This window comes from Bidens hawaiensis, unplaced genomic scaffold, assembly GCF_021521415.1.
Source record: "Bidens hawaiensis isolate Kalapana, Puna unplaced genomic scaffold, B.hawaiensis_p1.1 tig00004748_1, whole genome shotgun sequence".
Classification (NCBI taxonomy): domain Eukaryota; kingdom Viridiplantae; phylum Streptophyta; class Magnoliopsida; order Asterales; family Asteraceae; genus Bidens; species Bidens hawaiensis.
This window is the reverse complement of record NW_027491294.1, coordinates 1,046,387-1,073,494: the sequence shown is the minus strand read 5'-3', so window position 1 is coordinate 1,073,494 and position 27,108 is coordinate 1,046,387. Positions and strand designations below refer to the sequence as shown.

The 27,108-nt window shown below is 34.1% G+C and overlaps 1 pseudogene across 1 annotated transcript; it reads right to left on the bottom strand.

The window, feature by feature from the left end:
• Positions 1–2,725: 2,725 nt before the first annotated feature.
• LOC143627915 (photosystem II 22 kDa protein, chloroplastic-like) lies at positions 2,726–4,603 on the bottom strand (annotated as a pseudogene). Its single transcript, XR_013152661.1, has 4 exons — positions 4,330–4,603; positions 3,646–3,765; positions 3,306–3,545; positions 2,726–3,010 (listed from the first exon to the last, which is right to left on the bottom strand). The product of XR_013152661.1 is annotated as a photosystem II 22 kDa protein, chloroplastic-like (transcript).
• Positions 4,604–27,108: the final 22,505 nt, after the last annotated feature.

Sequence of the window (27,108 nt, the reverse complement as noted above, 5' to 3'; positions counted from 1 at the left end):
TATATAGTAATTTCAAATAAATCATTTTTTTAAAACAACCCGTTTTGGCCCCAAACCCGTTCCGACTAGACATCACTCTAACCTGGCCCCTTTGATGACTTGAACCCGAACCAAATAAACCATTTTTTTGTATCGACTCGTTCTGACCCTGGTCCACTTTTACAAATGACCAGAGGTTGCCCGACTCGACCTGTTAGAGATTCTAAACGGTAATTGCGTAACATGTTAAGTTTTTAAAGCTAAAAACTATAGCAATATCATATTCAAATTAAAGAGAATAAAATTTTGTTTTTATGATGTACTTTTTTTGACGTTCGAAAAAATGTTGGCCGTTAAAAAGTCGTGGGTAGTTGGTTTTTTGACGCATATGTGTTACTATTATTTAAATTTACAAAAAAAGTAGTAAAATTGAGTAACCAAAGTTGTAAGTATATTTTGAAAGAATGAATGTTTACATAATATTTGGACAGAATTATAAAAATTGTCCTTTATGTTTGTACCAAATTTCACTAATTGTCCATTATCTTTAAAATTAACATGTTTTATCCTTTACGTTTTTAAATCTAACTGTGTTTGTCCTTTAACCCTAACTCCGTTAAACTTCCTCGTTAAGTTAAGTCATGTGCAGGTCACGCGGGGTCATAATAGTAATTTCACCCGTTTTCATATTCCCCCAATTTATAACCATCCTTTTCATAATTATTTTAAAGAAAATCTCTCTCTCTCTCTCTTGGTGTCACCGGTTTACCACATTTACCGCCACCACCCACCACTTGCCATGACCCATTCCCACATCGCCGCCACATCACCCTCACACTAACCACCATTCAACCTCAGCGTAGCAGAAGAGAAGACGGCGACGGTAGCGAGTCGTTGAAACTGAGCCGGTGACGAACAAGTTGATTATGTTCTCCGCGACACGCTGGTTGATTCTAAACACCAAACCCTGGATCCATCTTAACCCTGGTGCGGCCATCAAACCCTAGATCCGCCGCCGCTGCACCTGACTACAAACCTTAGATTTGCCACCGTCGATTGACAAAGATAAACGCGTTCTATGGTTTTATGTTGAAGAGATCATTCCTTGTAAGTTAAGGTTGATTATTTGAATTAGGGCCGATTTTTGAAAGGGGTTAAAATTGGTTCGTGGGCAACGTGTCAGGATGATGGTGTAGTTGGGGACTAAAAGAACAGCCATGGATGTAAAGGTTTGATGAAGAAGTGGTTGTTTAAAGTATCTTCTACATTTTCATAATTATAATCTGCAGAAATGGAGCTTACTGGAATGAGGAATGAAGATTTTATTGTTTTGAGTTTATGAAGATGAAGGTTGGAACAGTGGGAGTGTTTGTGGTGGTCTGGTGGGGTGGTTGTGTGGTGGTGGTGGACTGGTGGTGGTGGTATAGAAAGACAAAGAAAGATATGTATATGAGTTTTGGGATAAAACTAAAATGTTTTTTTTAATGTGTAAAAGTACAGTAATACCCCCACGTGAGCACGTGAGCAGCACATGAAACAACTTAACGAGATTATTTAACGGGGTTAGGCCTAAAGGACAAAAGGTGTAATATTTTTAAACGTAAAAGAAAATAATCATCAATTTGGAAGATAAAGGACCACTAGTGAAATTTTGAGTAAACATAAAGGACAATTTCTGTAATTCTGTCTAATATTTGTGAGTAAAAACTTAATTATCCCTAATTTTTATATTTTTGATGCATTATGTGTTATATATAAAGCAATGAGTTTGATACATTTTAAAATTTAAGAAGTCCCTAACTCCTTATTCATATATAGTATAGATATAGATAACTAAAGGTCAAGTTCTTCTCAAATGATGGGACTCATACGAAGCTGATTCAAGATTCAGTGAAAGTCTACTTGGACCAACTATATGGTTAGAAACATGAAACAAAAAAGTTCTAAATTTAAAAAAGAACATAACTTAAGCTAACAATGGAGTTACTGGGTCATAAATGGTAAATTAAAGGTTTCGACAAGCAAGATGATATGGCAAACTCTATGGGTGGTTTAGCCTAGTTGTTGGATCCGGATTCATCATCTTGGGCTTCTAATTCAAACCCCCTACCAATACTTGAATATATCATACGTTTTTCTTTAAAACGTGTAATTCATATATTACCTTGATTTACATGTTTATTTGTTTTTTTTGTCTTTAGTTTTGATAATTAATTATTGATTGCCAATTTGAAGATTTGTAAATACATGTCAATTTTATAGTCCCTGTAAAAGGATCCATGATATCATGCCATACACATTCAATAATATACTACTTTATTTGAGAATTCATTATGTTTTCTTTTCGTGCCTCAGCTTCGCGTAAAATAAGTATAGTTCATATTGATTCTGAAACGGAGAAGTGAATGGTGATTATTACCCGAGTTCGTCGAATGTATGCAGCAGAGGTCTCTGTAGTTTAGAGGGGTACATTTTGTTAGTGAGGGTAACTCTTGAGAAAGGACCACATAATGTCTTGTACAATAAAAATATTTATAATTTTATTTTAGAGCAACTAACTCATACCACACTAATTCAATGCCATTATACGCTATTAAACTTAACCTTCAAACTCACTAAAAGAATATGTACATTTTAAGTGGTGTACTTTATCACACTTCACACGTCAACAGTTATATGTCCACAAATACATATATATATATATATATATATATATATATATATATATATATATATATATATATATATATAAAATTTAAAATCTATCAAACCCAGCTTAATACGATCTAGTCTTCTTCTTCGTCCGTGACGAATTTTCCTGTACCAGGATTCAAGGCAGCAACGAAGAAGAAAGCAACATTAAACAACACAAGTGGTTCAATCTCGCTTATTGGGAGTCCAGTTTCAATGTTTAGTTGTGCTAATGCTCTTTTTCTGGTAATGATTTCTCCGATCAAAGAGAAAGCGATACCTAGCTGGGCCAACCTTCCAACAAAGAGCTCGTTCGACTTGGTGAACCCGAACAATGGACCTATAAACAAGAGAAATGTATTAGGGCTTGACCATGCTTGATTCATATTTGATTCTTTATCTTCGATCACAACTCCCTCATGCATCTCTAAGTCTCTAAAAGGTTTTATTGGATTTTGGAGGTTTTGTGCATTTTTGAAATTGATCACTTAGAAAAGTTACGGGCTATCATATACTCACGTGTTAGGATCTAAGGAATAATTGTTTTAGAAAAAGTGTTATACTTTAGAATCTGCTTTAGACACGAAAAGAGTTGAGCCGACCATGAGACAATCAAATGAACAATGCATGCATACCTCCTTCACTAAGACCCAATGCGGATCGGAAACCCTTCCCAGGAGGAATAACCGCCTTGTCAAGTCCGGTGGGCTCATCAACAAACCGACCGCGATCACCCAAAGCTCCAATGGCTCCAAGGAGTGTGAAGAGGATGAAGAACAGAAGAAGAGGCTCAGCTTCGTAAATTGGATCCCGGTTTCCAAATTAAGTTGCGATAGAATTCCCTTTCCTGTTATTGCTTCTCCCAACAATGAAGCCTACATAACTCATACCAAGTTAATAATTTGCATAATATATACTAGTTATATTGTCATAAAACTATATCTTTAAACAAAAAAGTATTGAGTGAACACTCACAGCAAATCCAATCATAGCTACACGGCCAACAAAGAGCTCGTTTTGCTTCGTAAATCCGATCCCTCCTGATGTGCCAAAAATGCCATCTTCAACTTTTAGCTTCTGAGGGGGTGCCACGGCCTGCGCGTATATATATTTTCATTCCATTAAAATGATTCAAATTCTAGAAGTTGTGTGACAATAAAACATAAAAACAAAACTCCTGTTGGAAATTTGAAATTTATATAGTTGTGTGACCAATATTGCAAGTTTGCAACTTGATGGATATGCATGTAAATTAATCCTATTGGGCAAATAGTTTTGAGAACATATAAATATTATATATTTTAGGCATAAATAAACATAAGTTTGTGTTAAACTTTCAAGTTTCAACAATAACAGTGCAACCCGGCCACTATATAACTCCACTCTTACAAACGTGCTCATTAAATACCTATAATTTTGTGTTGAGAAACTATAACCTAACGCGTTATGCACGTATATCGTTTTTTTAATCAATTAATTTTATGTCAAACACGTATAATATTAATTTATTTTCAACTACCTAATTGAGTGATTGTTAAGTCTTATTTTTCAACCTTGACCTCACTTTGCAAACTCAACTGTTATGTTGAAAATTCAAAACCTTTACACAAATATGTAACATGAGGAACAAAACAAATGGCAAGAAGCTAATGTACCAACCTTCTTGACAGGAGCTTTTGTCTTGGGTTTAAAGATAGCAACCGGGCTCGAAAATGTAGTAGAAGCCGGGGACGACTTTGGAAGAAGACTGGGAGGGAGTAAGAGATGCGAGAAAGGTTTGGGTCTTAATGATCGAAGTAAAGGTTGGCTCGAAATGATGGTGTTAGATGTTAACAACATCGTTTGAGCCATCTCCTATTAATGTTTCTTCTCCCTTCAAAGCAATTGTTAGCCTTGTGTTTTGTTGATTGAAATATTATGAGGAGATGTGTGGTTTAACCAGTGGCGGACCCAGGATTTTTTGCCAATGGGGTCCCATATTTTCGGTGTTCAAATTTTTCGGGTCGGTCGTTGTTCAGGTCGGGTCGAGGAGAAGAACATAATAAAAAACAATATCATAATAAAACTTTCTTTTCAATCATCACTACCTGAACGGGTCAAAATGGGTCGGGTTGACACATAAACACTTTGTTTTCCCTTTCTTAAACATTTTTGAGATAGAACCTAGATCCACCCTTTCATAAGCATGTGTTGAAAACCATTAACTTAAACTAGTGAAAAATAAAACTGATATTTTAAAGTGTTTGAATGTTTCTAAAGAAAACCATGCATAAAGTTGAAAACAATGATATGTATTTTAGAGGTGTTTGAATGTTTCCAAAGTTATCATTGCAACATTAGCAATCAAATGATTGATTAACACTAAAAATTAACACAAAAAACCAAAAACTGAGCCTTGTAAGACTTGAACCCATGACCTTTCAAAGATAAAACAAGGGACTTTCCACCAGACCACATCAACATTAATAGTATGGGTTCCAAGTATTAAATCTTATGGGGTCCTCAAAAAATTTAATATATCGCTTCTAATAAATTTTTAAAAAACATTGGTGTCCCGAGACCCCGATCCACACTATGTGGGTCCGCCCCTGGGTTTAACTTTTAAGGAAGAGATGAGATTGAGGATTTGGTATGGTCACTTGTGAAGGGCAAATACGAGACCACGTTTCTTTGTGTTATGCATTTAGACTTGGCCCCTTGCATTTTCATGGGTTTTATATGTTACATCCTATTATTTATTATTTTTTAATTATTTTTTTGGTCAGTGTTAATGTAGTAAACTGTTTAACTAAATAATGGAGGGGGTGTTTCGGGTAATTTAACCCTCAACTGATCTCTCAGTCTGTAAGGCCTCGTTACCAGTAGCCCTACTTTAGTGTCGAATTTGCTTATAAACACAGTTCTACAAATCAGAGTTAATCAAAACTTTCACGGAATATAAAACTTTAATAGTTTTTATAAAACATTAAATCTTTTCTTTGATACCATAACACAAAACATTATATTTAAAACATATTTTCTTCTATCTTCAGATGTCAGCCGTTCAATCCATGCCACGTGCCATCCTCATGCTAGCTCTTTAGCTTGCTCACCCGCGTGCATACTAAAAGTCAGCTACGCTGAGTGAGTTCTAGTTAATCAAACAACTTGTCATACAACCACTACAGGCATTTGTATATGTGTCCAAAGGCACATAGTCCACTGTCTAACATGTTATTGCTTAACCACGTAAATTACCCCTACAGCTTAGCCTCTTAATTACTCATACAGCTTAGCCAATTATGCCACTTTATGCCACTTTGCCACTTTAATAACGAATAACGTTATGCCACTTTGACACTCTTACTAGACCCCTATCCACTTCTATCACACTCTACTGCTACTTGTCTACGACACACTTTATATCATTACATCATTTACATAGTAAGCAAGACACATAATAGCAATCATACACACTAATAACCACTTGACAGTCACTAACCTTGGCGATACGTGCAATATCCGAAGATCGTTCACGCACCGGCAAGTATTATATATTAGCTACTTGTATAACATCTATAGCATACACTTACCACTTAAGGTAAGTGTATTCACACTTCACATCGAGTATGCACACAGCCCTGAAAACATAACAAGGAAATGGGGCTAGAAACTCACCTGAACTCTGCTTCTTCCTCCGATAGTTGTTAATTCCTTCTTTAAATGAGCTCGGCTGACTTTGAGGTTTTTGTTTGAAATCACTCGAGATGCTCAAAACCATATCAAACGAACTCCGATTTGAGTGATTCAAGCGGTCACGGAACCGTCTCGTCCCGATATACAAACCCATCAGCTCACCTTCGCCGGAACCCGCCGCTACAGTCGCCGGAATAGTGTAACAGTGGCCGGAAATCTTCATTTTGAGCTGCTACAGTTTTGCTGATAAAAACCATACTTCCCGACCTCTGATCGAAGATCTAATCGGTGGGAATCTTCATTTATATACCGTGAACACTCAGTTAAAATTTGGGACCGATCCGACGGCTAGATCTCCGGGAATATTTGTGTCATTGTGTGTGGTTTTCTCAAAAACTGGAATTGAGTTAAGTGCGTGTTTTGATGGTGGAGGCTATGGTGTAAGGATGTATGAAAATGGAAAGGATTATCGTTTTAAGGGGTATTTATACTCCCTTAAGCCCATGGACCTAAAACCCATTTTTCATTTTTGGTCCATAATAAACTCCATCTGATTAGCCTACTTATCCTTCCATCCTTATTATTTTATTAATTCTTTACTAACTTAAGTAAACTTTTCCATCATAAATAAATAATATATTAAATAAGATTTTTAGAAATTTCGGGATGTTACACAGTTATTGAATAATATTGTGGAGTATCACTTGAATCAGTTTCAATCCAATCTGGATGGGACACTCCTAGTTATATCAACAACTACCCTAACATTTTACACTTGTTCTCAATCTCACTTCCTTCACCGAGTTCAAGAACTAGCCAACCAACCCGCCAAGAGAACTCACAAGGGTTGCGGCAATGTACCCTTCCCAGCCCACATGCCAACTCGGAGAATACCATGTCTACCCTGATAAGTAAACAAATGGATTTTTTTTCCTTACACGAATATACTAGTTCTACTAGCCAAAAGAAATTAGTATTGACATGTGAATGCTTTCATAAAATAAATGAAACGTGGAACGTATTTGGTGCTTAACATATTTAAAATCAAAATTAAAAAAAAAACCACGGTGAACGAAAAAAAACTAGCGCGTTATAGTGGTGAATCAAAGCGAATTCTGTTAGTATTGACACTAAATTGTAAACATAAATTAGTAATCCCAAAAAGGTAATAAAAAAAATAAAACAAAATAAAAAAGTAATATAAAAATATAAAAATAATAATGAATTATGTAATCCACAATAACTTAAGTATCCTTGGTATCTATTTGAAGGATTGTGACGCCTTATGCCGATAAAGCAGACCAGCAGGCCGAATTCAGGCCCAAAAGAGGCTAAGAAGCCTAGTCAAAAGAAGGCCGATATCCCGATAAGGTATCTTAAGCAAGCCCAAAAGAACAAGTAGTCCAATATCCAAGTGGTCGTAAAAGTCTAGTGTCGTAAACAGGCTTAAAGTCTCACTTAGGACCTTAGGTGAACATATGGGACTTGTTTGTGAATCGGTACCGGTTTTTAACCCAAATAAAAAAGAGACCAATCTCTTTTCAAACCGAAACTCCGGTTTGATATCAGTTTGAAAACTCCCCTTTAAATACCGGTTCTAAACTGAATTGATCCGTTTCCGTTCGAAAACAAGTTCATTTAAACAAAAACCTATTTTAACCATCCCTAACCAAAATCGAACCGTTTGAACCCTTAACCCGATTTGTGCAACTCTATCCCCAACAATAAAAGTATGTCATTTGCACTAGTCAAGGACTTTTGACACTTAAACATTGTAGATCTTATAATTGGATATTTAAGTTTTGTCATTTAGCAAAAGACATATTGAGGTCACACAAATTTAAAACAACTTAAGTGCCCACCCTATGAATATGATGTTTCTTTAATACTGCATTACTGCTTCCGGAAAATAACTCAAGGGAAAATTTAATTTCTTTAACTCCGATTCCGGAAAATAACATAATAGAAACTTATAAAATTGCACTTTTTGAAATTAAAGTTCGTGATATAAAGTTGTAAAATGACAACTCAAAATCATCAACTCTACATGAACTGTCAAACACATATTTTAGCATGTTTAAGAGTCTATCATTTTCTAACTTTAAATGTGTCAAAATCTTTAAATTCAGGAGTTTGTTTTTATTACTTTATAATTCTCCTACAAGCTTTTATCGAGCGAGCCACGAGCCCAAGCTTCGAGCTGCGAACTTTTTTTGCAAGCCTACACTGGTAGAAATTTTAGAGTGCGTGAGTAACCAATATATCATTCCATCTTCATTTGGTTATTTAAATTCGATTTTGAAGTATCAAATTTGGCTGACGTGTCAAAATAAAACTACACTTGTTAAAACACTCTTAATTTGTCCCTTTATAAGTTATATACAACGATGTTATAACTTCTTTTTTTAAATCATTTTTATACATTTTGTTCAATCTTTCATTCGGCTGATAGGTGTGACATTTGTCAACAAAAAAATAAACGAATGAGTGCAACTTGTAATCTAGATTGGAGTATTGTGTCATGAAATGGGCAAGTAGACTAAATTGACAAAGGTTTTACAACCACAAACTCCTGTTGCAGATGGTCTCAGTGTTGTTTATGACATGTTGACTCGTTGCTTGCACGGGGATGTCGCGTAGATATTATAATTGTCTGGTAAATAGAATCATCTGTAGCTGCACTCAACAAAGATGTGGCAAGTTCACATTTTGAGTGGGAAACAACTCAAAACTGTTCACTTCATCCATGAATCTTGCTACTTCATGACTGATTCAGTAATACACTATATAACATCAATTGCTATGCTTCCTAGACGCAAGTTGCGTATATGGTGGTCCTTGAATCTCAGCCTCAGATGCCACATAATTTTTTTTAGAAGACTAACCGCGTGCACGCATGCAAACAAACTTGAGATTTATGGAATTTGGATATTAATCTTTTTATGAACAAATAAAGAAGGGTTTCCAATTCCATTAAATCCAAATGGATATATTTAGGAATGGAATGCCACTCATATGCTTTGCTGTTTCCCTCATGTCAACTTGTATCCTTTACCATTCTTGATTTGTGCTTTAGATATTGGAGTTGCCCACTCAAGTAAAACTTTGCCTTCTTCATGAAACTTCAAGAATCATTACCTTGAAAATCCTTTTCTTTAATTAATGAATAAGTAGATGTAAAGCAATTAGCATTTGGTAGATGATTATGACTCTATACTAGTATACTTCTTCATCTTTTCAACTTATCTTCATCCAATAGTACAAAAAGTGTACCTTTTATTTGTAAAAAGAACTAATAGCTCATGATACTTGGCATCTAAATGATCCAAATATAAATTAATACAAAGAAAACTTTTCTCCATTTCACTAAATGACTGAACATAAATACATGTCATGTTTGTAAACGTTTGCTTATGTTTGTTCATTTATGTGTAGTTTATCTTCAGTCGTTTATAACTATTGATATGTATCAAAGTTTCTGTTATTTATTTGTAATCCTAATTGACGTATCATTTGCATATTCGTTCTTTGTTACTCGTTTACTTTTGTTTTCAAAGCTTGTATTTGACTCAATTTTGGAATCATCTAATAGTATTTAATATTAATACTTTAATATGGATATTGTTGGTTACTTTTAGGAGTTTGTATATTGTTGTATCATGTGATCATGACGGTATTTAACTTTGAATTTGGATAGCTTGTGTTTATTTATGTTAACGTTTGTTTATGATTGTTTACATTCGTTTACTTCGTTTGTGCATATTTGTTTAGAATATTAATGAATAGACCTAAAAGAACACAAAGACCCCCCCCCCTCCCAAAAAAATGTTAGCGAACAACTCATAAACACATCCCGACCGGTTAAGGGTGTTTTAGTCAACCAATCTAGACTTGTTAATATCTCTATATTTTGTTCGAAACTAGCTTTCGCTCCAGAAGACTTTTTTGTTCAAATTAAAAATTTGAGTGTGCTTACCAAAACTCGAATTCCGACTCTGTAACATTCTAAAAATTCATATTTAATAAAAGAAAGACGCGTTTAGTTATTGGGCCTAAATAATTAATTAGTATTAGTAAAGAATCATGGACTTGGATTAATGAAGATGGATTAAAGGGTAATGAGCCTTAGGTCCATGCGCTTTAAGGGATATAAATACCCCTTAAACCACCCTAAAACCCTAATCTTCATTCCATCTTTCCATATTGCCTCACACTCAAATACACACACACACACACACACACACCTCTACACTACCTTGCGGCCGCGAGAGAGAAAGAGGGAAAACGAGATCAAGCAAGGTTGGCGTTTGATAGATCTTGACTATACGGACCGTATACCAGATTTAGAATACATAAACAAGCTAACCAAGACCAAAAGAACACGAAAAGGTATGTTTTGATCTTAAAGTTTACGTTTTTATTAACGTTTAGCCTTGGAACTTAGGACGAGATTAGATCGGGCGTAAATAAAACGTAAAGTTGTGAACTTGATGTTAGAAACGAACTTAACAAACTCGCGGCTGCTTATGACACGTTTAAAATGAACCCTAAGCTTATTATTAAACGTTTTGAGCTTAAAGGTTCAAACTTTATACGTTTTCGGGCCGAGTCTTATCCAAAAATGACAATAGGAATGATTTCGGGACTGGTTAACAGCATGCCCGGGATTTACATGGCGAAACAGAAATGTTTTGGGTTAAGAATCAAACCCGTAACTACTGATGCTTAACTTCGCCCTGTAAGTTCGCCCTGCATGTTCGCTAACCATGTTCGCCTGCTTGTTCGCCAGTTAGTTCGCCGCGGTCAACTTCGCTAGACGTAAGTTTGCCGTGGTCAACTTCGCTAGACGTAAGTTCGCCATGGTCAACCTCGCTAGATATAAGTTCGTTTAATGATAAATTCGCCTAACTTAAATTCGCCACTGGTTAAGTTCGCTACTAGCTAAGTTCGCTGATGTTAACTTCGCCAGTAACTTAGTTCGCTTAAGTTAAGTTCGGTAACGAATCAGATAGCGAATCAGACTTAATACGTTATGAAGAATAAGTTAACAAATTAGAAAGTAAATTAAAATCCTAATAGAAAATGTGTTAAGACAGCTTAACCCCAGCCAGGGGCTCTACCCTTTGGACCCCGCTAGGGGCTGCCGCCCCTAGAACCCCGCTGCCAGGGGCGCTACCCCCGGACCCCCGTTCGTCGTGGGTTATATAAAGATAGAAATACGATACAAGTAGTAATAGTTTATTGATACGTGTGATTGTTATATAGTTAGTCGTGCACAGTTCAAGAAAGGAATAACCATAAACGGTGAACGTAACCGCATTCAGGTAAGTTTCTAGCCCCATTTTCTTGTCACGTTTTCAGGGCTGTGTGCATACTCGATGTGATAGTTAATACACTTACCTTAATACACTTACCTTAACTGGTAAGTGTATGCCTTATATGGTTTATATGTTATGTATGTATATCTTAAATGTGAATGAAAGCTTGTCGGTATGTGAACGATATTCGGATATTGCACATGCTAACAAGGGATGTATGTTTATGATAGATGAATGTGTATGATAGATATATGTACAATATATGAGTATGTATGAATGATTAAAGAAAGTATGTATGTTATGGGTATGTAAAGACGGTATGTACGAAGATGAAGAAAGCGGAACCAGACCCTAATAATATCTGAGATAGAAAGGACCAAACCCTAATAATATCTGAGATAGAGAAGTAAAAAAAAAGGGACCAGACACTAATAATATCTTATATAGACAAGAAAGGGATCAGACCCTAATAATATCTGAGATAGACAAAGGAAAGAGGGACTAGACCCTAATAATATCTGAGATAGAAAGGGACAGTAATTTATATAGTATGAAGGTATTAAAGTACGAGCGTACGTATGACTTATGTAATAAAGGTAAATTAGTAAAGTAATTATTGTGTATCTTCGGATGCATAATTGAAGGTAAGTGTATGTATTGTATAATGTGTGATTAACTAGAACTCACTCAGCGTAGCTGACTTTTAGTATGCACGCAGGTGAGTAGATTAAGACAGTTCGCTTGATGAGAACACATGGCATCGAATTGAAGACACTGGCGTCTCAAGGGAATGTTATGATGTTTTAAAGACTATGTTTTGTTTTTAAATGACTATGAATGTTTGATAAGGCAAGATTTGAAAGTTATGTAATGTTTTATGGTTGAAGTTTTATATTCCGCGTAAAGTTTTAATTAACTCTGATATTTAGAACTGCGTTTATGAGTAAATCCAACACCAAATGTAGGGTACCGGTAACGGGGCCTTACAGACTCGCTGTTCAGATTTTGGTCAGTACCAGGTCGCTTAAAACTTAAAAATCTCATAACCGGAGTTCTATACGTCTGTTTGGGTTGATTCCGGCGGATGTAATCTAGGTTTTAATTCGAGTTTATTGTCTCCAAGTTGCAGGTCTGTTTGGATTATCTCAGTCAGCACGTTAAAGTTTGATTTTTTGTTATTTTTATTACTTTCTAGTCTCGTTTAAGTGATAAGGTGAGAAATCATTCTCCTTTTTATTTACTATTTTCAATCACATTTTGGGGATGTTGCGTACTTACAATATTTATGTATTATATTATACACACTATAAAACTGTCATATATTGTGTGTGTATTCAATTAAATGACTAACTGTTACTTGATTACTTGATTCTAGCAACTCGAAGGGGTCCAGTATAATCTCATTATAGTATGATCATACGATTGTCATAGTAGCCATAGTCCATGAGACTTGGTCAACTGACGCTTTTATTTGCTTATTGTTTGATTGTAATGGAAACCGACCAAACGTTAATTTTTTATTTTAGTTCCGGTACCATAACAAACTTAAAAGAAACCGACTGAGTTCGCGCAGACTCGCGACCTTATTTAAAACACATTACCGACAACGCTCGGGTTTTACCAATGCGCAAGTTTGCCGACCCCCCCCCCCCCAGTTGGTCGTTTGTCCACAATTTTTATATTTTTTTCGTTTTTTTAGTTCCGGTACCATAACGTACGTAAAAAAAACTGATTGAATTAATGTCAAATTACCGTCTCAATGCTCGGGGACCGACAACGCTTGGATTTTACCAACCTAATAAACATCGTCTTAAATAATTTTTTTTCTTATATGTTAATTTCACGAATAATTTTTTTGGGTTTTAACGCCCAGATATCACCAATAGTGTCTATATCGAAACAAACGCAGCCAATACCGACCGAATTCGTGTCGACTCATCGTCGTAACTCGTAACGCTCGGGTTTTACCAACGCCGGGGTTTCAATGCTAGGGTTTTGCCATTTGACCCAACACAACACGCTGGGTAGAAAAACTAGTTATGTATAATAATAATCATAAAAATAATAATGTGCCGAGACAATTTTCTCCCCGTTCCTACTAGTTCGGGATAAACGTACAACTAAGCATATTCAAGGATCCTCTTGTTGACTATTGTACGAGAACGGGAAACAAATAATTCTCACAAATGATGAGATGCTTAAGATCAACATGGGTGTCTTTGAAGAATGATTTTGCCAAAATTAACATGTACGTTTGGCTAAATAAACAAAGCGAGTTTCAATAAGGGTCATGCAATGCATACACCAGCCCCTTGGTGTGGGAATAATGCTAAACGGCTCGTATAGGGCCTATACGAGTCGTATAGCACTAACCTATTGACCCGCGTACGAACGCGTCAGTCTGGCAGCCTTTTGCAGTGTATACGAGCCGTATAGACCCTATACGAGACGTATAGATTTTCCAGCTCGTATAGCCTACGTAACTCGTCTAACTTATACGAGCCGTATAGGGTCTATACGACTCGTATATACAACATGTCAGCATGTACTTTGACCAGAGATTTTTAATTACTTTTCTGGTCTATACGACTCGTATATGTGGTATACGACTCGTATATGTGGTATACGACTCGTATAGACCAGGTATCAGATTTTCAAAAGGCTATATTATGAATGCTATATTTCAAAAGTTGAGTTAACACGAGCCAAAACATCTACACCAACAAATGAAACTATATTTATAGCAATTATATTTCAAAAGCTTAGATAACTCATATATGTGTCAACCAAAATGGATTGCATTACCACATCTAAAAAGTCGTTACCCCGAAACACTCATTTTGTACATAGGTTGTTATGTATATTTTTATTTTGTAACCAACTCGGGTGTTGATTTTAATATTTTGTAGTTTTAAAATTGAAAAAAACTATACGAGTCAAATAGACCCTATACGAGTCATATGGCCCTATACGAGCTGTATAAGGGCTATACGATACAAAAGAATAAAACCTGACACTTCTGCTTGAAAATGACTTGACCATGCACCTATACGACTCGTATAGAGCCTATACGACTCGTATAAGCTACCCTGATATATGAATAACCAACATAGTGTATGTATAACCCAAGCCTTCAAAAAACTATATACCCTAATATCACACCCCGTAAACCGAAGCCAACCGTGAAAACTATATACCCTAATATCACACACCGTAAACCGAAGCAAACCGTGACGAATTGATGATTGACGTCATACTTGATGTAGCATGAAGTTATAAAATTTTATTTAAAGTGACCATTGTCATATATAGGTAATTAATCTAGTCATCAACTGCAACATCACATCAAACATAAATAATAATAATAAAATTGTCTCAACACCAATAAAGGTCAAGGGAAACAGTGCTAAACTGCAAATTATTAAATCATGTGTAGTTAAAACACTTTATTCTTAGGCGTTATGAGCTATGTGGCATCCTTGTCATTAATTGAGTGTTATGCAAAAAGTGGCGTAGTGGCAAAACGCCATAAGTTTCCTACAATAATTACATACATTCTCCTCTCTCCCCTCTCCACACACAAAACGCCATGGCCAAAACGTTATGTATAAAACGCCGCGCGTGATAAAGCCGGGGGGGGGGGGGGGTACGCCCGACGTTATGGCCCAAAACGTCTGCATAACTCCCCGAGTACGCATGGTCTTATGACCTCTACTCCTCTAGTCTTGAGTCTTGACTATGAGCATCCAACCAAGCCTCAGAGTATTCACATTTAATCCATCAAAATATGTAAGTACGTAGAGTTTTTATAATGTATGCATGTATGGTGTAATTTATAGTGTTGTGATTAGAGGAGAGATAAATGCAGTGATTTTTCTGTATATTTAAAAAGTTACTGTTCATGTCATATAATTTTTTATTATATTTTAAAAGTGGTTGTGACTGAAGGAAAGTGAATTGGTAATGATAAAGATATAAAAATATATTATTTAATTAAAAATGAGAGAAAATGTAATAATTTTTAGTGTAATTTTGGATTTAAGGGGATTGAATGAGAATACCACTTGTAAGTCCCCCCGGGGCGTCGCTGATCGATACGAGATCCGCACGAGGTCTAGGAGTGCGGAATCCTCCTAGACTCGTTTAATGGTGTAGAAGACGAAGAACACGATTACACACAAACAAACACATGAACAAACACACGAACGGGATAAACAAATCTGCAGATCTTTTATATAATAACCAAACCACGTTACAAACCGAACATAAACAAAGACACGGCCGACCCGAGGTGAGCTCTACCTCGGGCCGTCCCACACGAATCTACCTCTCTGTTTCTCTCTAGACAAATGAACTGTAACACAAAACACTCTAACTTTCTTGATACTGAACCCTAAACAAGACACACATATATATAGATAAACCAACTTCGCGGGCTTGGGCTGGGCCTTAGGCGAAGTTGTTCTAACTTCGCCTATGGCGAAGTTGTTCTAACTTCGCCTATGGCGTCTCCGCTGGTCAGAATTGCATAGCGACGGTCACAAAATGCACCAACAAACACGCTGTCACAATACAAGTCAATTAAGAAGTTTGTGAGCTAATGCATTTAAGACGTACCAAATAAACCAAACATGTATAAATGTGAGCGTCAAAACAACTCCACAATCAACCCTGCATCCAACAAATGACACCTTCAGTCCTTCATGTATGTGAGTGTTAAGTAGCTCATACTCATTATTGTCATGTGTTGAAAATAATAAACAATACACCGCAGCGATTACCATATATCTAGGTGGTGTTTTGGTGTTGTGCATGGAGATACCCCATGGAGTTGAAAATAATAAGCTAGTACTACCTAGATAATAGCATGCCGTACAAAAAGGTTTAAAGAGAATGGTTTAGTCCCAAAATTCGAGAACCGAAATCCTGATTAAATCTACTGGTGAAACCTTAAGTTAATTAGAGATGTGTCAGTTCTCGAATAATATTTCTAAGATAGTCACAACAATCTCAAATAAAACTAGTTTGAGAATTCAATTGAAAATTGTTTAATAATGTTTTTTTTTATTATTGTTGAGGGTTGTTTAGTCATTTTACATGAACTTAACTAAAAAACTTAATGGCATTAACGGGTAAAAACAACAATAATTGCAAAATTCATACATCTGGACCACCTTGATAAACAAAAGTTTAAAACTATCAGGATCAAATTTGTAATTATTTAAGTCTGGAGATCAAACGTGTAATATCTACAAAACATATGGACCAACTATGAAGTTAACTCTAATTACACATAATTATTTGCTTCAAAAATTAGTGAAAAGCCATATTCTTACTATTTCTCCAATGAAAATGTCATATGAAACACTAGAAAATAAAACGAGATTTAGGTACTTCTATAATCAAATTATAAAGATAGAATTACAAATTTTGTTCTTTAAAAAAAGCCAAATTACGGTTTATGTCCTTTTTTTAGTTTTCTTGCAGTCAGTGTCCTTTAAACATTTTTTTCCTACACGTTACATCCTTTACGCTAACTGGGTTAGAAAAACGCAGTTAAATACCCTCACTGAGACGCATGTGAGGGTATATTGGTCTTTTCAACGAAGTGGTTCAAATATATTATTGTAAAAAATAAATAATATATATTAAAGATATACTCTCTCTCTCTCTCTTCTCGTCTTCTTTCTATCTCTCTACTCCTCTCCCTTGTAGCACAAACCATCCTAACCCAAGCCATTGCACAGACCATCCTAACCCAAGTCAACGCCGACAAGCTCCGAGGTGAGATGCTCGACCTCCAACACGTCGCCGCCTTCCTTCCTCGTACCAAATGTGACATTCGTCAAATTTGAGTCTCGTTCTATATTCATTTTTTTGTAATCTTTTTGTAACATGCTGATTTATTTCGCGTTTATTTTAAATAAGTTATACTTCGTAATTGTGGTTAAACTTGTAAATTCGAATCGGAATTCATCAACTCATTGATACTATAACTCTAGCGTGTGCGAGGTTTGTCAAAATAAATTTATTTATAGTTTATAAGCTCGGTTAAATAAACTCTAGGGGCTAAAGTTGATTTCCTTAAACCTATTCAAGATTTAAACCATTTATAACTAAATACCAAACTTGAGGGGCCAAAAACGTAACATTTATACCCACCTATAAAAAGAACAAACCCTAACCCTATTTCATAAACATCAAGCCGCCACCCCTCCCTCTTGCCGATTTCCGGCGACCGGTGAGGAATTCCGGCCGCCGCCGCAGCCACCTTCGCCGGCCACCATCATCTCCTTCCTCACATCCGAACACCACCCACCACCTCCACCGCTGCCATCACTCCATCCGCACCACCACCACTTCCCTTTTCCCCTTCTCGGCTTTCCGGCAGCCCCGCAACACCCCCTCCTTCCCTCCTTTCGTTCTCCAGCGAGATCTCCCCCCCCCCCCCCGCGCGTTTTTTTCAGGCAGCTGCCATTGCCCCCGGTGCTCCGGCCACTATCTTCTCCCTCTCGGCTCTCTCCCTCTCGCTCGCTCTGTCTTCATATCTCTCTCTTTCTCTCTCTCTACCTCTCTATCTCTCTCGTGTTGTCTCTCTCTCTCTTACTCCATCTCTCTCTCGGCTCTGCCGGAAATTTGCTCCGGCAACACTCCGTGTCTTCATCTCCGACGACCTCATAATCACCTAATAGGTAAACTAATTCGGGTTTTGTTATTATTAATTTTCATGTTGATTGTCGGATTCAAATTGTTAATAAATGGATATATTGTTTGGTTATAACGAGTTGGATTGGATATAGTGTTGTTTTGAATTTGATTAGGGGTTTAAATTTAACAATTGTTATTTTGGTTCGGTTGGTTATACACAAGTTGTTGAGCTAGAGGTCTCGGGTTCGGGTCTCATCCTAGACCGGTTTTGGCATTATTTTTATATTTAACAAAATTGTATTACTATTAATACTAACATTACTACATAAAAACTATTATTAGTATTAATATGTTGAGTTTACTATTATAGGTATTTATTATTAATATTATTATTACCATTATTATTATAAATAGTGAAGTTAAAACTATTATTAACAAGATTATTATTATTATTATAAATATTAAAATTGTTATTAATATTATTAAATGTCATATTATTATTATCTATTAAAAATCATATTTTATCATTAATTACTAGCAATAATATTAATATAGTTATTTTGTGAACTCGTTTAGAAATCGAACTGACATCGAGTATAGTATAATTATTTACTATCAATATCATTACTTATTATTATTACTATTTTTATCAACAACACCTTAAAATTAATACCATGATTTTATTCTTTACTATCATTATTAATATTAATAATAATAATTATTGTTATAATTATTATACTATATTAGTATTATTAAAAATAATTACTGTTTTTATTATTAACATCTTTATCTTATATATATATACATATATACATATATATATATATATCATATCTTTTTAGAATTATTATTATCATTAATAATATTATTATAAACGTTATTATCAATTATTTCTTTTTATAAAATCCAAACCCTTGTTTTAAACCCGTATTGCTTATATTTAATATTGGTTAATTATTTAAAAGCTCAATAAAATAATATTATTTTATTTTAATTGTCATTTAAGTACGAATCCCTAACCGTTAACAAATTAACCGCTAATCCGATTTACAACCGAACCTTTTGTTCAATGTTTCAAATATAGTTTCACAAAAGTTCAAGTTCATTAATATATTTTATTTATTTGTTTTCAATTAGCTTTCAAGTCGGATTTGTTCATTTCGTTCACAAGCTTTTATATGTCGATCATTTATTATTTTCCTATTCGTCAATCGAGGTGAGTACTTTCATACCCCTTTTTCCATCTTTCGTTTTGGGGTGACATTTCATACTTATCAAACTAAATGTTTTATTTACTTGAGTCTTAAACCCACAAACGTGATTGTATACTTGACTTGAATAATTGCTTTATTTGGTGTTCTATGCTTATTTGCCTATGTGTTTACAGCTTTTGGATGGTGGAACTATAAATCCTATACCATTTGGCAATGGCAAGGTGTCGTTAACGTAATGCAATTAACGATAACTATAAAATCCTAGACTACTTGGCAACCCCTTGTAGCTAGGTGGTGCTAATGTAAGCTTATTAGCAATTGTCAATAAAATCCTAGACTAATTGCCAATAGCTAGGTGTCGCTAACTTGTTTAGCGATAACTATTTTATCCAGGTTTATAGCTCTTATTTATTGTTTTGTATACAAGTTTTGTGGCTTTTTATTACTATATACTTATATGCTCAAACTTATGAATTGCTCACCAACCTTTGTGTTGACAAACTTTATTTTATGAAATGTTACAGGTTTGACTTTTGTTGACTCGAGTGCTTGATGGAAAACGTTACCAAGACTATTAGGGTATTAGTAAAACGAACAATATGAATGCTATTTGTTTATATGAACGAGATGTGTTGTTATTGATTTGTTGAAATAAATTGAGTTGAATAAATATTGTCACTTTAAATAGTGTCTTGTGTAATTGTCCAATCACGTTGCACCCCGGCATGTTCCGTCGCCTTTGGTCGGGGTGTGACAGATTGGTATCAGAGCCACAAGACTATAAGATAGGTGGTTAGACGTGACGACCTAGTATAGTCTTTACTTTAGGGTCCTTATACGTGTTGCCTATACGTGTTTACCCTACTTGATTGTTCATTGCACTTGTTTATTTATATACTTATTTATTTTATAAAATCATAAATATAAACAAACACACACTTACATAGTACTCCAAGGTATCCTTACCTTAAAACGCAATACAATAGTTTTTTTATAGTGTTTTCTGGATCATGAGCTTAACTTGGATCCCGTTGTTTCAAATCTCCTTAAAGATTGTCTCATATTAGATGACCACTTTAAGTAGTCGAATGCGAGCGTTCCGTTCGCCATCCAAATTTTTGGTGTTAAAACAATAGGACTACGGTGATTTCGTGGACTAGTGTTTTGACATGACATTGTATCTCGATTTATTGTGTTATCATTGTTATTTGAGTCTAAAACATGAAAAAGTCGCGGTGATTTCGTGCACATGTTTAGACCCCAACGTGGTAGTTTTGTAAAAAGGTTTTTAGTGTCGGAATATCAAGTCATGGTGGTTCATGCACGGTTTTTCCACCTTTAAATTTTAAAACATTATTATTACGTTTCAAAAATCTAAACCATTTTTCACTTTATATTATTATAAGTCCTTATCACAAGTTTTCATTTATAAAGGTAATTTTACATTGTTAATAATTCTTTTATATTTCGATTTTATATGGTAGAGTTTTACACCAATTTTCTCATTTTGATTTCACAAGGATTTTTATTGCAATTTCGTTCATTAAAATCACGTCGTTATAAAAAGGAAAATAAATAAATAAATACATGTATATATAGAGTTTGATCTATTCATAATAATTTTTAATATGCCATTTATCTTCATTAAGACGATTTACAAACGAAAATCTTATTATATAAAAAAATTCATCATATTAAGAAGGTTTTATGATAAATTCACCTCAACTTTTCAAGTAAATCTTCTATTATATAAACTTTAAATTTCTTTAACAAAAAAAAAATTGTATAAAATTTCATTTTTATAACTATTCCGTTTATTTGGAACGATCCTTTCACAATATTAACTATTTAGACTTTTCACGACTTTTTAGTTATATTAAATAATACCCATGGTAGAATTCTCATTACCTGAAATCTATTTTACAACGACTTTCATTATGCATTTTTGCTTCTTTATAAATTTTCACCATTAAAACTTGCATCTTATGATACAACTCGTCTTAAATTTCTTATGGTAGTTTCGCTTTGATTCTTTAAGAAAATTCGCAAAATTATATTTTATAACTTTCTTGAAATCCTCACGCAAAACTTCATAGAAATTTTACTTAAAAGACAAAAATCATTTACTTGTGATTTTCTCGATTTACAATGCCGGTCATTCTAACTTACTATGATATTTTCGTCACAAGACATTAGATAACGAACTTGGTAAAAAAAAATTTCATTTTCACAACTTTATATTCCCAAAACGACACTCATCATTCAATGTTTGATATCTCGTAAAACAAATTTTGACATTTAATTTACGTATTTTAAATTTCCTCATAAGCAAAAAAAAAGAATAAAAAAAAATAAAAAATTATTGTAACCTTTATAGAAATTATGTGATTCACACGCTCGGATCTCAGAAAATTTTATTTATATAATATAATATAAATATTTATATGTATTAACTTGAAATTTCAATCATCAAATTTTAATGGACATTTCAAACATTATTTATAAATTACGATATTTTCAATTTAATAGCTACAATTAGTCAAAATCTCTCTAAACGCAGCCACAAGTTCCCAAACACCCGTATTCCCTCTCAAACTACCACTTTAAATCAAGCCACCCTTCCATTTCAAAAGTTTTCCGAGCACTCAAATCTTTCCTCAATATGAACGAAACCTAAACATCCAAAAGTATACTCTCACCTACCCAAACCCCATGCAAGCCCAAGATATAAAAAAAATCAACCCAACAAAAAGATCCATACTATGTCAAATCTAAACCATATCGCCACACCGTTCCCATCCAACCATAGAGTTTGATATCAAAAGTAACAACCCAAACACTCCATACGAAATATATGTATAAACCGAATCTCAACCCAAACTAGTTAAGATCAAATTATCTCAACTTATCAACCTCACCAGAGTTCAAATAAGCCAAACCTCACCTATTAGCACAACCATTACTTACACGAATCATCCAAGACCAACCCACTCATAAGACCTAAACTCAACAAATCTCATAAAATCTAACTCAAGAAAACCCAACTACACAAGCCAACCGAAACACTCTCACTCTTCACCAAATTTCCAAACCATTTACCATTCGAAGCCTAAAAAAAACCTCTCCATTCAAACGCAAGCTTCGTTTTACCCTTAAATATTATATATATATATATATATATATATATAAATGTATGTATACCTACATACAACTAGTTTATTTATAACAACCTCATGTATTCAAATAATCGCTTTTAAATTATAAATTTTTACAAAAAAGGGATGATTTACATATTATTATACTCACATTTTATAAATCATCGTTGTAAAATATAATACGGTAATGACAACAAAAAATTGATTATGAGGATTTGTTTTCAAAGAGATTTATTAAACGATTATATGTATAATTTCAAGGCTTTAAATATTGTCACCTAAGGTGATAAATCTTTTAATAACCTTATAAATACGAGGTTTCATTCTGAATGTTGAATGTAAGTTTTATTCAATAACAAATTTCAACTTTCATCATTTTGCATAAACTAAATGACCATGGCTTTGCAAATCTTTTGGGACGCGTTTATAAATATTTTATATGGCCACACAAATTTTTGCTCAATAACGATTTACGCGACTATTACCTCTTATTATCGCAAGCATCATCACTTTATATAATTTATTTTCATCACAATAACTCTATGTATACAAACTCCTTTAACAAATTGGACTTACAAGATTTACTTTTGATAATGATCAAAACCTTTCTTTAGCCGGCGATACCGCGATATATTGATATTATTATATTTATTTTCTTGGAAACAATAAAACGACTTTACTTGAGATTCCATTTCGGTGTTATTCTTATATTTCCAATGAACATAGAAAACGCGATTTACCTATTTCGTCATTTAATCGAGTCTCACTATTATTGCGATTTTCTTTCCCATTGATGAGATGTTTCAACGGTAACTTTATGCACATGAGATTTCATTTTGGTGTTTGATTTGACCGAATCCAAGCTATTTAATAACAATTTGTGTAATACTTTCAAAACTTTAACTTTGCCAAAAATATCGTTTATCTTTTAAACGATATTTCCATGACTATGTTATTCATATTTGAGCATTTATGGAAACACAATTCTATACATTATTCTATATCATTTTATCTAATCTATTAACTGCCTATGCGTAGTTGTCTACAACTTTTGGTGCTATTAGGAACCGTTATTATAATGACGATTATATAAATGGTTTCACAATAGTGGCCGTATTTACGTTTTATCACATTTCATCGATTGTTGGTTGTTAACTAAATACTATTTTATTTATATTGATGCATGTATGCGTCACCCCAAAGAACTCACCTCATTCTCTTGACGACTTTTGGCTTCGAATCTTATTTTATATTGTTTACCCTAAATTTTTATTTGATCGCCTTTACTTATTTAGAACCAAAATAGTTATCTTCACCTTGATTATACTTTAAAATTTTAAATGTTTCATTTGTGTATCCCAACTTCCTACTTATTAAAAAGTCAATCCCGAAAATTTTCAACCGCTAGTACTTTTTTCCAATATTGAAAAAAAAAAATTTAAAAATTTATTTACACATTTAATAGTTAAAGATTTCAAAATAAATATGTCTCTTAAACCACGCAATGGAACGAACATGTGGACCATACGAAGATCGAAATAATTATGGGTGCACACTTAATTATCGAAATCCTCGTATGAAAGTCGTGGTAAGTACGGTTGTGTGCGATAACTCAAACCCGAGAATGATAACAGAAAAACGATAGAAATGCGAATCGGGATAAAAGCATGGTGGATACGCCGCCGGTACATCCTTTATATAAATGCTTTTATCATGTTTCTCATTTATAGCGTTTTTCGAGTCATGCTAGGATTTTACGTTATTCTTTTGCTTAAAATTTGTTCATGCAACTATCTTACAAAGGATAATATTCGTTAATAATTACTTTTTCTTTAAGTTTATTTTAATTTCGGGGACGAAATTTCCAAAAAGTTAGGGATACTGTGACATTCGTCAAATTTGAGTCTCGTTCTATATTCATTTTTTTTTTGTAATCTTTTTGTAACATGCTGATTTATTTCGCGTTTATTTTAAATAAGTTATACTTCGTAATTGTGGTTAAACTTGTAAATTCGAATCGGAATTCATCAACTCATTGATACTATCACTCTAGCGTGTGCGAGGTTTGTCAAAATAAAGTTATTTATAGTTTATAAGCTCGGTTAAATAAACTCTAGGGGCTAAAGTGGATTTCCTTAAACCTATTCAAGATTTAAACCATTTATAACTAAATACCAAACTTGAGGGGCCAAAAACGTAACATTTATACCCACCTATAAAAAGAACAAACCCTAACCCTATTTCATAAACATCAAGCCGCCACCCCTCCCTCTTGCCGATTTCCGGCGACCGGTGAGAAATTCCGGCCGCCGCCGCAGCCACCTTCGCCGGCCACCATCATCTCCTTCCTCACATCCGAACACCACCCACCACCTCCACCGCTGCCATCACTCCAGCCGCACCACCACCACTTCCCTTTTCCCCTTCTCGGCTTTCCGGCAGCCCCGCAACACCCCCTCCTTCCCTCCTTTCGTTCTCCTGCGAGATCTACCCCCCCCCCCCCCGCGTTTTTTTCAGGCAGCTGCCATGGCCCCCGGTGCTCCGGCCACTATCTTCTCCCTCTCGGCTCTCTATTTCTCGCTCTCTCTGTCTTCGTATCTCTCTCTTTCTCTCTCTCTACCTCTCTATCTCTCTCGTGTTGTCTCTCTCTCTCTTACTCCATCTCTCTCTCGGCTCTGTCGGAAATTTGCTCCGGCAACCCTCCGTGTCTTCATCTCCGACGACCTCATAATCACCTAATAGGTAAACTAATTCGGGTTTTGTTATTATTAATTTTCATGTTGATTGTCGGATTCAAATTGTTAATAAATGGATATATTGTTTGGTTATAACGAGTTGGATTGGATATAGTGTTGTTTTGAATTTGATTAGGGGTTTAAATTTAACAATTGTTATTTTGGTTCGGTTGGCTATACACAAGTTGTTGAGCTAGAGGTCTCGGGTTCGGGTCTCATCCTAGACCGGTTTTGGCATTATTTTTATATTTAACAAAATTGTATTACTATTAATACTAACATTACTACATAAAAACTATTGTTAGTATTAATATGTTGAGTTTACTATTATAGGTATTTATTATTAATATTATTATTACCATTATTATTATAAATAGTGAAGTTAAAACTATTATTAACAAGATTATTATTATTATTATTATAAATATTAAAATTGTTATTAATATTATTAAATGTCATATTATTATTATCTATTAAAAATCATATTTTATCATTAATTACTAGCAATAATATTAATATAGTTATTTTGTGAACTCGTTTTGAAATCGAACTGACATCGAGTATAGTATCACTATTTACTATCAATATCATTACTTATTATTATTACTATTTTTATCAACAACACCTTAAAATTAATACCAAGATTTTATTCTTTACTATCATTATTAGTATTAATAATAATAATTATTGTTATAATTATTATACTATATTAGTATTATTAAAAATAATTATTGTTTTTATTATTAACATCTTTATCTTATATATATATATATATACATATATATATATATATATATCATATCTTTTTAGAATTATTATTATCATTAATAATATTATTATAAACGTTATTATCAATTATTTCTTTTTATAAAATCCGAACCCTTGTTTTAAACCCGTATTGCTTATATTTAATATTGGTTAATTATTTAAAAGCTCAATAAAATAATATTATTTTATTTTAATTGTCATTTAAGTACGAGTCCCTAACCATTAACAAATTAACCGATAATCCTATTTACAACCGAACCTTTTGTTCAATGTTTCAAATATAGTTTCACAAAAGTTCAAGTTCATTAATATATTTTATTTATTTGTTTTCAATTAGCTTTCAAGTCGGATTGTTCATTTCGTTCACAAGCTTTTATATGTCGATCATTTATTATTTCCGATTCGTCAATCGAGGTGAGTACTTTCATACCCCTTTTTCCATCTTTCATTTTGGGGTGACATTTCATACTTATCAAACTAAATATTTTATTTACTTGAGTCTTAAACCCACAAACGTGATTGTATACTTGACTTGAATAATTGCTTTATTTGGTGTTCTATGCTTATTTGCCTATGTGTTTACAGCTTTTGGATGGTGGAACTATAAATCCTATACCATTTGGCAATGGCAAGGTGTCGTTAACGTAATGCAATTAACGATAACTATAAAATCCTAGACTACTTGGCAACCCCTTGTAGCTAGGTGGTGCTAATGTAAGCTTATTAGCAATTGTCAATAAAATCCTAGACTAATTGCCAATAGCTAGGTGTCGCTAACTTGTTTAGCGATAACTATTTTATCCAGGTTTATAACTCTTATTTATTGTTTTGTATACAAGTTTTGTGGCTTTTTATTACTATATACTTATATGCTCAAACTTATGAATTGCTCACCAACCTTTGTGTTGACAAACTTTATTTTATG